Here is a 16017-nt window from a genome sequence, read left to right as displayed (position 1 = left end):
TAATAATAATCTGGAAAAGTCTGCATATTTTTTAATTGATGTATATTGCAAAGTTGCTTGAAATTCTGTTTACTTTTCAAAAAGCTTGTTATGTTTTTGTGGAGTTCCCCTTTAAGTACATTTCTCTGATAGAGATATGTAGTCCAGTTGAAATTCAATTAACATTAACATTTTTTTTTTTTTTATTCATTCAGTTAGGCTTATGTCAAAAAAAAAGTGCATAAACACTGAATTCCAAAAAAAATTATATTAGTATGTAATTAAATTTACACAAATGCATGATTTCTCAGATTGAAAGGAAACCGTCAATCTCTTATAGTATGGCTTGGATTCTCAGATCATTTTAGGCTAGAAGTCATTCAACTCTTCCCTTGCTTTGTTTCATGTTGAAGTGGACTGGAAGACCCTCTGATTTCCAGAGAATCCGAACCATAGAGTGCAGCAGAACTTAGAATGCAGAAGTCCTAGAATGCATGGGGACAAAGAGAGGGGTGAGTTCAATAACTCTGCTAGCCTAAAGTGGGTGGGGTCCCTAAGGGTCATAAATAGACTATCTTGGTCAATCTGTGAAAAAAAATATTTGTGTCAGTTCAAACAGTGTTTTACACATTCGTGTAACTGCATGTAACACCCATAAAGCATTTCAGATGCTGCTGCTCACTTATTTCTTTGAGTATGGAAATGTATGGTTTGTGGGTGCTGAACTGTGGAGTGCCAACACTTGGTGAATAAACGGAAATAGATTCAAGTATTGTATTTAGCCCTTTTTGTGTGTATCCCCAGGCCACCATATAAAATGATATACAGTATCTAGTACAATTAAGTCAAAAGCAGCTGGACAATTTTCTTGAAAACATTTCACCACTCATCCGAGTGGCTTCTTCAGTTCCACTATCATGACTTGGATAAATGAGAATCTTCATAGACATACAACATGGGTTGTGTATAGTTTGATGCCTGTTCTGTGCTTACGAAAGGATCAATATTTCAAAGGGGTGGTCCTCCTTTAAGTTAACTTTTAGTATGTTATAGAATTGCTAATTCAGTTGGTCTTCATTTTTTTTTTTTTTTTCATTATTTCATACACAAAAATGTAAGTTTCACTGAAATCGTTACACATGGATCATGCAATGTCTGTGAGCTCCAAGCTAACCAGTTCAGATCAAAGTAGAGTATACGCAAATTAAGACTTCACTTTTAATAACTCCATTAAAATGAAAATGGAGGAGACGCGCACCCAGCACTTATGCCCCTGAGGAAGTCGAGCAATCAGCGAAACGCGTAGGGCGGCATAGGTGGACGGTGGGGGACCAGCTCCCACTCGTTCCCGACGTAGACAGGGACTAGGAAAGATTTCAGCCGCAATACTTCATGGCTACTTTTCAATTTAAAATTTATCAATAAACAAATACCACCACATGCCTATGTTTTTTAGGGACATGGTCCCACACTACTTCCCGGTGTAAGGAGGACTGAATTTGTTTGTATTTGGAATTGGTAGCGTGTATATATGGATTTTAATGGAGTTATTAAAAGTGAAGTCTTAATTTGCGTATACTCTACTTTGATCTGAACTGGTTAGCTTGGAGCTCACAGACATTGCAAGATCTATCAGTTTGGTAAAGCAATACTAACCTGCAGGTCACAGCTATTACATATACCTTTTTGACTCACTCTTGTGTTCTTATTTTCATTATTTGCCTTTTTTCTTCCTTCCGGCTTTCATATGACCCCATCTAAAAAAAAACAAATGCTCTGTAAGGCTGCAAATGTATTGTTATTGCTACAATTACTCTTCTTCCTATTCAGACCTCTATTCATATTCAAGTCTCTCATCCAAATCAATGCATGGTTGCTAGGGTAATTTGGATCTAAGCAACCAGATTGCTGAAATTGCAAACTGGAGAGCTTCTGACTAAAAAGCTAAATTACTTAAAAACCACAAAAACAAAACCAATTTCATCACTCTACATCATACTAAAAGTCAATTGAAAGATGAACAACCCCTTAAAGGATAAAGAAAAGGGTCCATTTATAACCGATGAAGTTTCTGGTGACACCTGCTGGAATAGATTATTTTTTTAAAGAAAGAAATGATAAACCAGGCAAAAAATGAATGGTTCTGTAGGTGTAAAAGGTATATGTACAATTACTGTATGATGCAGTAGGTATGTCTATGATTATACTGCCCCATTGGTTTCCAAACTCTAAAGGTTGGCTTCTCCTTGGTGCCCTGGAGCAATAGAAGGGGGCCCAGCCTAAAGGCAACTTCACACAAGTTTCTTATATCTGTAACCTTGTTATGAGCTAAGAAGGTGCTGATCAAAGGTTGGACCTCCAAAAGGGAACAGAAAATGTCCAATAACCACTGAATTAGATCAGTCAAGGTACAGGTACACTGAGCATTCTGGGACAGCTGCAGTTTAGTGACTTGTCCAGAGTCAGAGGTAGGTATCCCAGGGAAATAAATCTAGCACGAGACACAGTTTGAGAAGTAGCTCAGCAGAATTTTGACAGATTTCTGTTTTTCTTTGTTGTTCTATTTTCTAGTCCGTTATATTGTGCGTAGTAGTAATCAATCACGTACATGCATTTATTACTTGTGACAAGTAGCTGATTTTTTAAGCCGCAATCGTTTCAGGACAGGCTTTTTTTACAACAAAAAGTCGCAGGAAAAAACAGCGATAATTCTGAATCAGAAAATACTTCAGCTAAAACCTGTCAAAATGATGTAGAAGTCAACGGCAGGTGTCCCTTTTACAACTGGAAGATCTTTCTTTGATTCGTGGTTTTCAGGTATTTTTGATGCTGGCTTTTGTTCAACACTACTCAAAAGTCGCAGGTTTTTTTTAGCGATTTTTCCCACTTGTGCTTTTTCAGTTCGGATTTTTTAATACGTTTCGTGACATCCATCGCTTTAGAGAAAGCTCATGCTTTGAAAACAGCAAGGGAGTCAAAATCTATCACTTGCTACACATTAATCTCCACTCATACAGTACTGGAAGAGAAGTGACAAAATACACCAAGTAGTATGTCAATATCCATTCTAAGGCAGGCTGGATGCCCACGTTCAGGCACTTCTCTGCTTCATGTACATAGGCTCATGGCAGAATCTGACCTCACAAATGGGAAGCAACTATCACCAGGAGAGGGAATTTTGACAACCCTGTTTAAAGGGCACCTGTTGGGTAAAAATATTATCCCCAACCAAAGGTGCAGGCTAATAGAGCCCGCATTCCGGTTGGGGATAAGTCAATTTTTTTAAAAAAAAATGGCCCTTCTCCATTTTCTAATTTCTCATATCCTATACTGAATGCATGTTTCTTTAACAGCAATTACCATTGTGCATCATTAATTGGACACATGTGTTGTCCAAGAAACATATAACATGCTTTGAAAACTAATAAAAACAACTCAAAAAAAAAAATGCTCCCTGCCAGTGCTACGCTACCCACACTGGCAGGGAGCTCCCGCTGTAAGCAACCATGTCCGGTCACTCGCATTCGCATAATGAAAATGCCACGAATTGCCCTTTATGCACACACGCGTGATGTCACGTGCGTTATGTGCATGCCAGTGACTGGACATGGCTGCTAGCAGAGGGAGCTCCCTCCGGTGCGGGTATCGTATCACTGGCGAGGGGCATTTTAAAAAAAAAAAATACTGTAATCCCCAATCGGCACCTTTGGTTGGGGATAACATTTTTACTCAACAGGTGCCCTTTAAGAAAGGACCCTTCCAATGAATCTCAATATGCTAAACATCAATACTTGGGCTCTCCGCCGGAACACAGCAGTTGTTTGTCAGCAAAAATGGTTTAGACTCAGTGCTGAAATTGGGGAGGGGTGCACATGGATGCCATCCCTTCACTTTAGTTTTGAATCCCGGAACTTTTTTGCTCCTCTCCACGTCTACATGCAAATAAAATGCAGAGATAAAATATATAGAAGATAAAAGGAGAGGAATAGAGAAGTGTTAAACAGATAAAGAAGGTGGAGGCATCAGAGAGGGTTATAGAAAAAAGGAGAGAATAAAACGGTAAGGAATAGTGAGAGAATGATATTTATGAAATAATCTTGAGTAATTTAGAAAATGATGGGTTTGTGCTAGGCCCCATCTAGAATATGCTGTACGGTTTTGGTCTCCATCACTCAAACAGGACATTATTGTATTAGAGAGGGTACAGAGAAGGGCAACTAAGCTGGTAAAAGGTATGGAAAATCTTAGCTATGAGGAAAGACTGGCCAAATTGGGGATGTTCACGCTGTTGAAGAGGCGCTTAAGGGGTGATATGATGACTATGTATAAATATATAAGGGGATCATATAATAATCTCTCTAATGCTTTATTTACCAGTAGGTCTTTCCAGCTGACACAAGGTCACCCATTCCGATTAGAAGAAAAGTGGTTCCGCCTCTAAGGCAAATTGGAGTGGCTTCAGATGGGTTTTTTTTGCCTTCCTCTGGATCAACTGGCAGGTAGTTTTAAAAAAAAAAAGGTTGAACTTGATGGACATGTTTCTTTTTTCAACCTTACTTACTATGTTACTATGTTACAATAAACAAAACAAAAAAGGTGCTGTGTTTGCAGAAGCTGAATTGGCAGGCAAGAAAAGTCATGCACAATTTTTGTTTTGGGCTCCCTACAGGTCTACAGTGCTGGGGTTTCTTTTGAGCTGGTCAAGCTTTGTTGCCACAAGCAAAATTTGAGTTATAGTGTGTAACAGCCAGACTCCACAGCTTCTCCAAGACATTGATCTTTCATCAGCACCTTATTGACATGCTGGTTTTATTGGTCAGAATGCTGTCCAAAATTTGGGAACTATTCAGGCCTAGTTTGCTGTACTGTAATACATATAGAAGGGCCATATTATACATGCCTGGAGCAAAAGCCACAGAAATGTTCTCAAAATAATGAATGAGCTCAGCCTGACTACTAAAGCTTGTGGCACACAATGTATTTACAATTAGTATTGTCCAGCCAAAAAATGCCTGCCGGGCCAGGTTTGGGCCTTCTCTGTCCTGGCAGAGAAAATGCCACGTGCTATGAGTCTTGGCAGTCACAATGACCTGACACTAGTATATGTGTGAGGCCAAAGCATCCCCACAGCCTTACTGAAATCTGCTGTTTATCAGATGAGGAAATCTTTCTTTTTGCTACAACAATATTTGTATACCGTACTGTATTTTCTGTTCAGTTGCATTTATACACATCAGATGGAGCTGCCATATTACTTGCTCTGGCAATGCAACTGCAAAAGAGGTAATGTTGCTCGATAGTGTGGCCCAGAAGCGATAACTGCCCTGCACTTATGCTACTAATAGAATAGAATAAAGAGTTTTGGAGTGAGACCATGCGACTTGTTGCTCACATGTTATGCAATGTGCCTGATAGACACTAGAGGGCAGGAATGTGCAAAAGATATTGATATTTTATACAAACTCCCAACTCCAAGCCTATGTACAGAAAGAAATACTAATTCAATAATCCAATAACTATGACCTCTCTCTTTCATAGGAGCTGATTTTGTTCCACTGAAATATTTAGCTTGCATTGTCATTTTTTTGGTAAATACAGCCCTGCCCTTATGGTGACTTTTAGTTTTAATTTGTACAACCGGCTATACTCCCCACACTAACTTAGGTAGTGAGTGGTCAGCTACTGCTGTTATCAGGGTCAAACCACTGACAACTAAAATTAATAATAAAAAACTAATATTCCACAATCTCTCTACCTAATGATTTATGGACACAACAATAGTGAAGCAGAATAAGACACTCAGCAGAATCATAAAATTGCCATAGAGCTCTTCTTGTCTCTCCAGTCTGTTAAAGAAAATGATTGGTGATCTGAATGAGGACCTCTCACCTTGTCTGTGACCAGAGTGCTTTGACTGGACCAAGTTAGAAGTAAATATATTTAAGTATGCAGCTTCAAAATATTGTCGGTATCTTAAAAACCAAACACTTTACATAGTTTGTATGTGCCAATAAAACCTACCCACCAACAAGTGTCCCTCTATCTCTTAGCAGTCAATTTCCTGTTTTTTTTGTAAAATGCTTTTTTTTTGTAAAATGTTTTTATTTGTAGTTATAATGTAGTTGTAATGTACATAATAGTTGCATCAACATTATATAATAACATTTCTAATGTTCAGCTCTTTTGATACCTGGTATATGACCCTATGATAATGCTTAAAAGTGAGAGGCTAATAATCTGTTGGTTTGATGACTAGGGATGTAGCGAACGTCGGAAAAAAAGTTCGCGAACATATTCGCGAACTTGCGCAAAAACGCGAGCGGTTCGCGAACGGTTCGCGAACCCCATAGACTTCAATGGGAAGGCGAACTTTAACATCTAGAAAAGACATTTCTGGCCAGAAAAATGATTTTAAAGTTGTTTAAAGGGTGCAACGACCTGGACAGTGGCATGCCAGAGGGGGATCAAGGGCAAAAATGTATCTGAAAAATCTGCCTGTGTGTGCTTGGAAGAGATAGTGTAGGGGGAGAGCTGTTAGTGATTTCAGGGACAGATGATAGTAAGTTTGCTGGCTAGTAATCTGCTTGATACTGCTCTGTATTGGAGGGACAGAAGTCTGCAGGGATTTGAGGGACATTTTAGCTTAGGTAGCTTTGCTGGCTAGTAATCTACTGTTCTCTTTAAACAACTGCCATACGTTGACCTTGTAGGCATTGTTTGCCCAGTTTTTTTGGACGCAGCCACTGAAGCACAGTTGCCAGAAAAAATATGCCATATAAATGCTGAAAATAGTCATTTTTCGCCATACGTTGACCTTGTAGACATTGTTTGCCCAGTTTTTTTGGACGCAGCCACTGAAGCACAGTTGCCAGAAAAATTATGCCATATAAATGCTGAAAATATAAATTTTTTTGGTTGCAGCCACTGAAGCACAGAGGCCAGAAAAATTATGCCATATAAATGCAGAAAATATGCATTTTTTTGGTTGCAGCCACTGAAGCACAGAGGCCAGAAAAATTATGCCATATAAATGCAGAAAATATGCATTTTTTTGGATGCAGCCACTGAAGCACAGTTGCCAGAAAAAATATGCCATATAAATGCTGAAAATAGTCATTTTTTGCCATACGTTGACCTTGTAGACATTGTTTGCCCAGTTTTTTTGGTTGCAGCCACTGAAGCACAGAGGCCAGAAAAAATTAAACCAGTAGGGTTTGCACCCTAGTTTGTAACGGTGGCGGAGGGAGGAGGAGGACGCTAAAGGACAGCTGTGTGTGGAGTCATGAGGCTTGAAGAGAAGGACAGCTGCATAGAAGTCAGAACAAGTCTTCCGGCGTGCAGTAACCCTCCGAGATCCACCCCTCATTCATTTTAATAAAGGTCAGGTAATCGACACTTTTGTGACCTAGGCGAGTTCTCTTCTCAGTTACAATCCCTCCTGCTGCACTGAAGGTCCTTTCTGAGAGCACACTTGAGGCTGGGCAAGACAAGAGGTTCATGGCAAATTGTGACAGCTCTGGCCACAGATCAAGCCTGCGCACCCAGTAGTCCAGGGGTTCATCGCTCCTCAGAGTGTCGATATCTGCAGTTAATGCCAGGTAGTCCGCTACCTGCCGGTCGAGGCGTTCTTTGAGGGTGGATCCAGAAGGGTTGTGGCGCTGCCTTGGACAGAAAAACATTTGCATGTCTGACGTTACAGACTGGCCAAAGGGCTTTGTCCTTGCAGGTGTGCTCGTGGCAGGATTACTGGCACCTCTGCCCCTGGAATGTTGATGAGTTCCTGAAGTGACATCACCCTTAAAAGCATTGTACAACATGTTTTGCAGGCTGGTTTGTAAATGCCGCATCTTTTCGGACTTGTGGTATGTTGGTAACATTTCTGACACTTTATGCTTGTACCGAGGGTCTAGTAGCGTTGCGACCCAGTACAGGTCCTTCTCCTTAAGCCTCTTGATACGGGGGTCCTTCAACAGGCATGACAGCATGAAAGACCCCATTCTCACAAGGTTGGATGCAGAGCTATCCATCTCCGCTTCCTCATTATCAAGGACTGCATCATCCACGGTCTCCTCCCCCCAGCCACGTACAAGACCAGGGGTCCCCAAAAGGTCACCACTAGCCCCCTGGGAAGCCTGCTCCTGTTGGTCCTCCTCCTCCTCCTCCACAAAGCCACCTTCCTCCTCTGACTCCACTTCTGGCACCTCTCCCTGCGTTGCAGCAGGTGCCTGGGTTCGTTCTGGTGATTCCGACCAGAAATCGTGCGCTTCCAGCTCCTCGTCACGCTGGTCTACAGCCTCATCTGTCACTCGTCGCACGGCACGCTCCAGGAAGAAAGCGAAGGGTATTAGGTCGCTGATGGTGCCTTCGGTGCGACTGACCATATTTGTCACCTCTTCAAAAGGTCGCATGAGCCTGCAGGCATCGCGCATAAGCACCCAGTAACGGGGGAAAAAAATCCCCAGCTGTGCAGATCCAGTCCTACCACCCAGTTCAAAAAGGTACTCGTTGACGGCCCTTTGTTGTTGCAGCAGACGTTCCAACATAAGGAGCGTTGAATTCCAGCGAGTCTGGCTGTCAGAAATCAAACGCCTGACTGGCATGTTGTAGCGCTGCTGAATGTCAGCAAGGCGTGCCATGGCTGTGTAGGAACGTCTGAAATGGGCCGACACCTTTCTGGACTGGGTGAGAACGTCCTGGAATCCTGGGTACTTGGAGACAAAACGTTGGACTATTAAATTTAACACATGTGCCATGCAGGGCACATGTGTTAAATTGCCTAGTCTCAACGCTGCCAACAGATTGCTTCCATTGTCACACACCACTTTTCCGATCTGCAGTTGGTGTGGGGTCAGCCACCGATCGGCCTGTGACTGCAGAGATGACAGGAGTACAGATCCGGTATGGTTTTTGCTTTCCAGGCACGTCATCCCCAAGACAGCGTGACAACGGCGTACCTGGCACGTCGAATAGCCTAGGGGGAGCTGGGGGTGCACAGGTGTGGAGGAGGAGAAGGAGGACCCAGCAGCAGAGTAAGAAGAAGAAGAAGACGAGGTAGAGAGCGATGGAGGAGTAGAGGTGGTGGCAGAACCGCGTGCAATCCGTGGCGGTGACACCAACTCCACTGTTGTTGTTGAGCTACCCATTCCCTGCTTCCCAGCCATTACCAAGTTCACCCAGTGGGCAGTGTAGGTGACATACCTGCCCTGACCATGCTTGGAGGACCATGCGTCAGTAGTCATATGGACCTTTGGCCCAACACTAAGTGACAGAGATGCGGTAACTTGGCTCTGCACATGTTGGTACAGGTGTGGTATTCCCTTTTTAGAAAAAAAATTGCGGCTGGGTACCTTCCACTGCGGTGTCCCAATTGCTACAAATTTGCGGAAGGCCTCAGAGTCCACCAGCTGGTATGGTAAAAGCTGGCGGGCTAAGAGTGCAGACAAGCCAGCTGTCAGACGCCGGGCAAGGGGGTGACAGTCAGACATTGGCTTCTTACGCTCAAACATGGCCTTCACAGAAACTTGGCTGGTGGCAGATGACTGGGAATGGGAACAGGTGGTTAAGGTGGAAGGCGGAGTGGAGGGTGGTTCAGACGGGTCAAGGAGAGCAGAGGTAGAGCAGTAAGATGCTGGACCAGAAGGAGTGTGGCTTTTAGTTTGCCTGTTGCCTTTGAGGTGTTGCTCCCAAAGTGCTTTGTGCTTGCCGCTCATGTGCCTTCGCATAGAAGTTGTACCTATGTGGCTGTTGGGCTTACCAAGGCTCAGTTTCTGACTGCACTCATTGCAAATTACAATGCTTTTGTCAGAGGCACACACATTAAAAAAATCCCACACTGCTGACTTTTTGGAAGTGTGCGATCTGGCGGTAACAGTAGAAGTTGGCGGAGTTGGCGGTATTGGCGGCAATGGCGGGTGCGTTGGCCGGCTGAACACAGGTGCCGATACATGTTGTTGCCCTGCTGATCCCTGCGGGCTGTCCTCCCTGCTTCTTCTAAGTCTTATTCTCCTACTGCCTCTCTGACTCTCCGTCTCTCCATCTGAACTACCCTCCTCTTGCTCTCTTCTACTAGGCACCCACAAAACATCAATCTCCTCATCATCATTCTCCTCAGATGCATCAATTTCTTCTGACACATCACAGAAGGAAGCAGCAGCGGGGACCTCCTCCTCATCACTCATTATGTCCATCTCTATCGTGTTCTCTGCCAGAATTAAATCTGGTGTAAGGTCCTCATCTCCTTCATCTTCTTCTGGCAATAATGGTTGCGCATTACTCAGTTCAAGAAACTCATTGGAAAATAACTCCTCTGACCCCAGTGAAGAAGGGGCACCGGTGGTGGAGGAAGTGTTACGTGGGGTGGCCATAGCAGTGGAGGATGAGGAGGATGTTGTGGTAAAGTTAGAAACGGTAGAGGATGGGGTGTGCTGTGTAAGCCAGTCAACTACCTCTTCAGCATTTTGGGAGTTCAGGGTCATTGGCTTTTTAAAACTGGGCAATTTGCTAGGGCCACAGGATTGCATAGCAGCACGGCCCCTAGCACGGCCTCTGCGTGGCGGCCTGCCTTTGCCTGGCATTATTTTTAAAAAAACAACAACAACAACAAAAACTCAGTTGGTTTTTCTGGAAACGATAATACACACAGCTAGATGGCGGGTTGAAGAAAACACTGTGCAAATAATGCCTACAAAGTCAACGTATACACTACTACAGCGGTGGATACGGATTACGTAAAATATATGAATGCTGCTTGAAAAAAAGTAACTCAAGTGGTTTTTCTAGAGACGATAATATTATCAATATTTAGACAAAATGTGAACAAGCTCACACAGCTCGATGGCGGGTTGAAGAAAACAGTGTGCAAATAATGCCTACAAGGTCAACGTATACACTACTACAGCGGTGGATACGGATTACGTAAAATATATGAATGCTGCTTGAAAAAAAGTAACTCAAGTGGTTTTTCTAGAGACGATAATATTATCAATATTTAGACAAAATGTGAACAAGCTCACACAGCTCGATGGCGGGTTGAAGAAAACACTGTGCAAATAATGCCTACAAGGCCAACGTATACACTACTACAGCGGTGGATACGGATTACGTAAAATATATGAATGCTGCTTGAAAAAAGTGACTCCGGTGTTTTTTCTGGAGACGGTAATATTATGGATATTTTAGACAGAATGGGAACAAGGTCACACAGCTCGATGGCGGGTTGAAGAAAACAGTGTGCAAATAATGCCTACAAGGCCAACGTATACACTACTACAGCGGTGGATACGGATTACGTAAAATATATGAATGCTGCTTGAAAAAAGTGACTCCGGTGTTTTTTCTGGAGACGGTAATATTATGGATATTTAGACAGAATGGGAACAAGTTCACACAGCTCGATGGCGGGTTGAAGAAAACAGTGTGCAAATAATGCCTACAAGGCCAACGTATACACTACTACAGCGGTGGATACGGATTACGTAAAATATATGAATGCTGCTTGAAAAAAGTGACTCCGGTGTTTTTTCTGGAGACGGTAATATTATGGATATTTAGACAGAATGGGAACAAGGTCACACAGCTCGATGGCGGGTTGAAGAAAACAGTGTGCAAATAATGCCTACAAGGTCAACGTATACACTACTACAGCGGTGGATACGGATTACGTAAAATATATGAATGCTGCTTGAAAAAAAGTAACTCAAGTGGTTTTTCTAGAGACGATAATATTATCAATATTTAGACAAAATGTGAACAAGCTCACACAGCTCGATGGCGGGTTGAAGAAAACACTGTGCAAATAATGCCTACAAGGCCAACGTATACACTACTACAGCGGTGGATACGGATTACGTAAAATATATGAATGCTGCTTGAAAAAAGTGACTCCGGTGTTTTTTCTGGAGACGGTAATATTATGGATATTTAGACAGAATGGGAACAAGGTCACACAGCTCGATGGCGGGTTGAAGAAAACAGTGTGCAAATAATGCCTACAAGGCCAACGTATACACTACTACAGCGGTGGATACGGATTACGTAAAATATATGAATGCTGCTTGAAAAAAGTGACTCCGGTGTTTTTTCTGGAGACGGTAATATTATGGATATTTAGACAGAATGGGAACAAGGTCACACAGCTCGATGGCGGGTTGAAGAAAACAGTGTGCAAATAATGCCTACAAGGCCAACGTATACACTACTACAGCGGTGGATACGGATTACGTAAAATATATGAATGCTGCTTGAAAAAAGTGACTCCGGTGTTTTTTCTGGAGACGGTAATATTATGGATATTTAGACAGAATGGGAACAAGGTCACACAGCTCGATGGCGGGTTGAAGAAAACAGTGTGCAAATAATGCCTACAAGGCCAACGTATACACTACTACAGCGGTGGATACGGATTACGTAAAATATATTATGGCTGCTTGAAAAAAGTGACTCCGGTGTTTTTTCTGGAGACGGTAATATTATGGATATTTAGACAGAATGTGAACAAGGTCACACAGCTCGATGGCGGGTTGAAGAAAACAGTGTGCAAATAATGCCTACAGGGCAAATAATGCCTAAAAGGTCAACTTATACACTACTACAGCGGTAGTAAAATAAAAAAAGTAAAATAAAAAAAAAATGAATATTAAAAAAAAAAATTAAAGTTGGTGCTGCTGAACTACTAGGAGCAGCAGATTAGCACACCAGTCCCACTCCCCAACACTGCTAGACTAATAGCACTGGGCTCTTATAGTAGTAGTAGTAGTAGTAGTAGTAAAACAACAAAAAAATAAATAAAAGCAGTCCTTACAAGGACTACTGTTATTGCAGCAGTCAGCAGATGAGATCAGAAGCAGGACAGCTGCCCACTGCAGCTACATACAGAGCACTGCAGTAGAAGGTAGATTACTAGCCAGCAAAGCTACCTAAGCTTAAATGTCCCTCAAACCCCTGCAGACTTCTGTCCCTCCAATAACAGAGCAGTATCAAAACGATTACTAGCCAGCAAACTTTCAACTGTCCCTGAAATCACTAACAGGCAGCAGCTCTCTCCCTACACTATCTCTTCAGCACACACAGGCAGAGTGAAAAAACGCTGCAGGGCTTCGGTTTTTATAGGGAAGGGGAGTGGTCCAGGGGAGAGCTTCCTGATTGGCTGCCATGTACCTGCTGGTCTGGGGTGAGAGGGCAAAAAAAAGCGCCAACAATGGCGAACCCAAAATGGCGAACGTCGCGCGACGTTCGCGAACTTCCGGCGAGCGCGAACACCCGATGTTCGCGCGAACAAGTTCGCCGGCGAACAGTTCGCGACATCTCTATTGATGACTCCTGGACGGTTTATCTTCTAACGTTCCGGTTCTTGCTGTGAGTTTCTAAGATATTGGGATATTGGGTGTTCTTTCAGGGTTTCAATGTCATACCATTATAGTGTGTCTGTATAGACAGTGAGATGTCTGATTTGTTGTGGGAGGGATGTTATGTAAGTTATCCATATGTTCTTTTCTGGTTCTTGCTTCCAGCCAGTCCATGTGGAAGATGTGATGGAGTTTTTGTTTAACAAGTAGAATGGATGGAGGTAGGGATGTGCGGGCCGACCCAATACCCGTTGGACCAGCAGGTCGGTCGGGTTCAGGCCGACCTCCCACCCCCCTGTGCGGGTGGTGGGTCGAACTCTTCCTCCTGCTTTTCCTGCCCCCACCTTCAACTGCCGGCTTCCGCGCGCATGTCTATAAAGGGAAGTCGGGCTTGGGCATGCGCGGGTGGAGGGAGGGAGGGTGGGTTAGGGTCTGGTGCGGGTCAGGAGAAACCCGACCCGCTAATCACTGAATGGAGGGTCAGGAGTTAGCCACTGTTGTAATATTGTCTTTCAGGCGGCTACTGCCAACCTTCCAACCAGATTTTTTTCCGTTTTCGTTAATTGGGTGTATGATGTGGTTTTTCTGAATAATGGCCATTCTAATTTCCTTTAGAGGGGTTTTCCAGCCATCTGCGCACCATACCAGACCACCTCTTGCCAGAAGGTTTGTAGTTTGGAACATGACCATAGGATGTGTAATAAATCTGCCTTTGGGGAGCAGGTATGAGTTATGGAGGATTTGGAGGGCCATCTCTTGATATCTACTTGCTGGGAATAGCTTCATGATGTTTCTATGTTGTTTAAGAATTTCTAGTTTTGTGCTATTTGGAACCTCAGTGGTCCACATAAAGATGGGCTTCTCTCAGTTTTCCATCTTTATTAGAGTTCTAATAGTCTGGTAAATTTGTGAGGTTTTTGTTTCATGTCTTTGTTTTTCCATATTCGGTTGAGTGGGTTATTTTTCTCTCTATCTGTTAATTGTTTTGTAGTATGAGTTGCAAAGTGAAGGATTTGTAAACTTAACAATGTGTGTGGTGATGTGATTGGAAATTTTTCTGCCAGTTTTTTGTGGGAGGGGATTGAGTAGTTGTTGTCTAGTATGTCGTGGAGGTTTTGTAATCCATTGTTTCTCCATTGGAGTAGGGTTGGATTTCGTATACCCGTTGGAAAGTTTTTGTTTCCTTTCCATGATATGAATGGGGATATGTGTGGTGATAAGTTCTGTTTCTTCCTAACTGATTGCCATACTTTGTATGTGTCAAAACACATGGGGTTATTGTGTAAATGTGGTGGGATATTATTTTGAGGTGCATGAAGCAAATAATTGAGTAGTCTTTAGTAGCAGTCAGGTTCTTGATAGCAGATGCCATGGATTCTATGATTTTCGGTAGGAAGTAAATAAGACACATCTCTATTACTAGGCCAAGTAATATTAGAACCCAAGGCAAATACATTGGCCCTGCACCCTGCCTGTTGGCTTTCCCAGCTTGCTCACTCCATCTCCATCTCGGTCTGCACACAATAAAAGTGTAGCCTTAAAGAACCTTTGTTTTTAGATGGGGTCAGTGACCCCCATTTGAAAACTGCAAAGAGTCAGACAAAAAAAGCAAATCATTCTAAAACTATAACAAAGAAAAAATCATGGTCAGTTGTAAAGTTGTTTAGAATTAGCCATTCTATAACATACTAAACCATTAACTTTTCACAATCATGTGCACTTTTAATGAAAGCACATAGCTTGGCTGCAGTGTCTGCAAATTAATTTCATTTCATGGGATCCCCATGTGATACAATTGCTGAGGGCTGAACAATTAGATTAGACCACTTTCGCCTACCCCATGGCCGACCAGTTAGGACAAAGACCCCTTTTTTAATCTCACCAGATATATATCTCACATGTGTATAGCCAGCATTATATAAGGGGGTTTTATATAACGTGCTCCCAAGGTTATATAGACACCCTTTGTCTCCTTGGCTCACCCAGGGTAGAAGGGGAGAAGTTGAGTTCTAAGGGCTTACTTGTGTGATTCTAAAGATGCCCAATTGCTTTGCTGGTTAGTGACCTGTTTATTGCAAAAGTGACAGTACCAAAGGCTGTTGTTGCTTTAGCTAGAAATCCTGGAGACTAATATGAAAAATCTGCATGTATTATGTCCCTCTCCCCAATATATCTGCAGGTTGACCTCTGATCTGATTCTACAACCTTGCTCTCCTGAGACAGGTAAAGGGTTAACATGCTTCTCAAAAATGTAATGCCTTTTAAAACAGCCATATGTTTACTCTATCTTCAACACAACACAGTTTTGGAGAAATGCTGGCAGATTTCTACTCTCAGCTCTATCCACATCCCAGTCTCTGTAATTTACTGTACAGACAATGGAATCCTACAAGAACCGAGTGAGAATACTAATAGTATGAAATGCAGGTTCTTAGGCAAGCAGCATTTGGTGGGCCACCCTATAGCTATAATTAAAGGACAAGGAAACTGGGAGGTACCAATTTATTGGGCACCTCAAGTGACTAATTGCTAACCTCCTACCTAGGCTGGAATGTCCTATTATTTTAATCAATGGCCCAGAGTACTTTTATGCAGCAGAAGCAGCTGCCATCTTGTTCCAGGCGCCCATTTATCGCCTGGGTAGGTGCAAGTGCAGTACAGAATTTGTTTGTATATTGTGATACTGCAGATGCAC

This window comes from Xenopus laevis, chromosome 8L (assembly GCF_017654675.1).
Source record: "Xenopus laevis strain J_2021 chromosome 8L, Xenopus_laevis_v10.1, whole genome shotgun sequence".
NCBI classification, from domain to species: Eukaryota; Metazoa; Chordata; class Amphibia; order Anura; family Pipidae; genus Xenopus; species Xenopus laevis.
Note: the sequence above shows the minus strand (reverse complement) of the source record.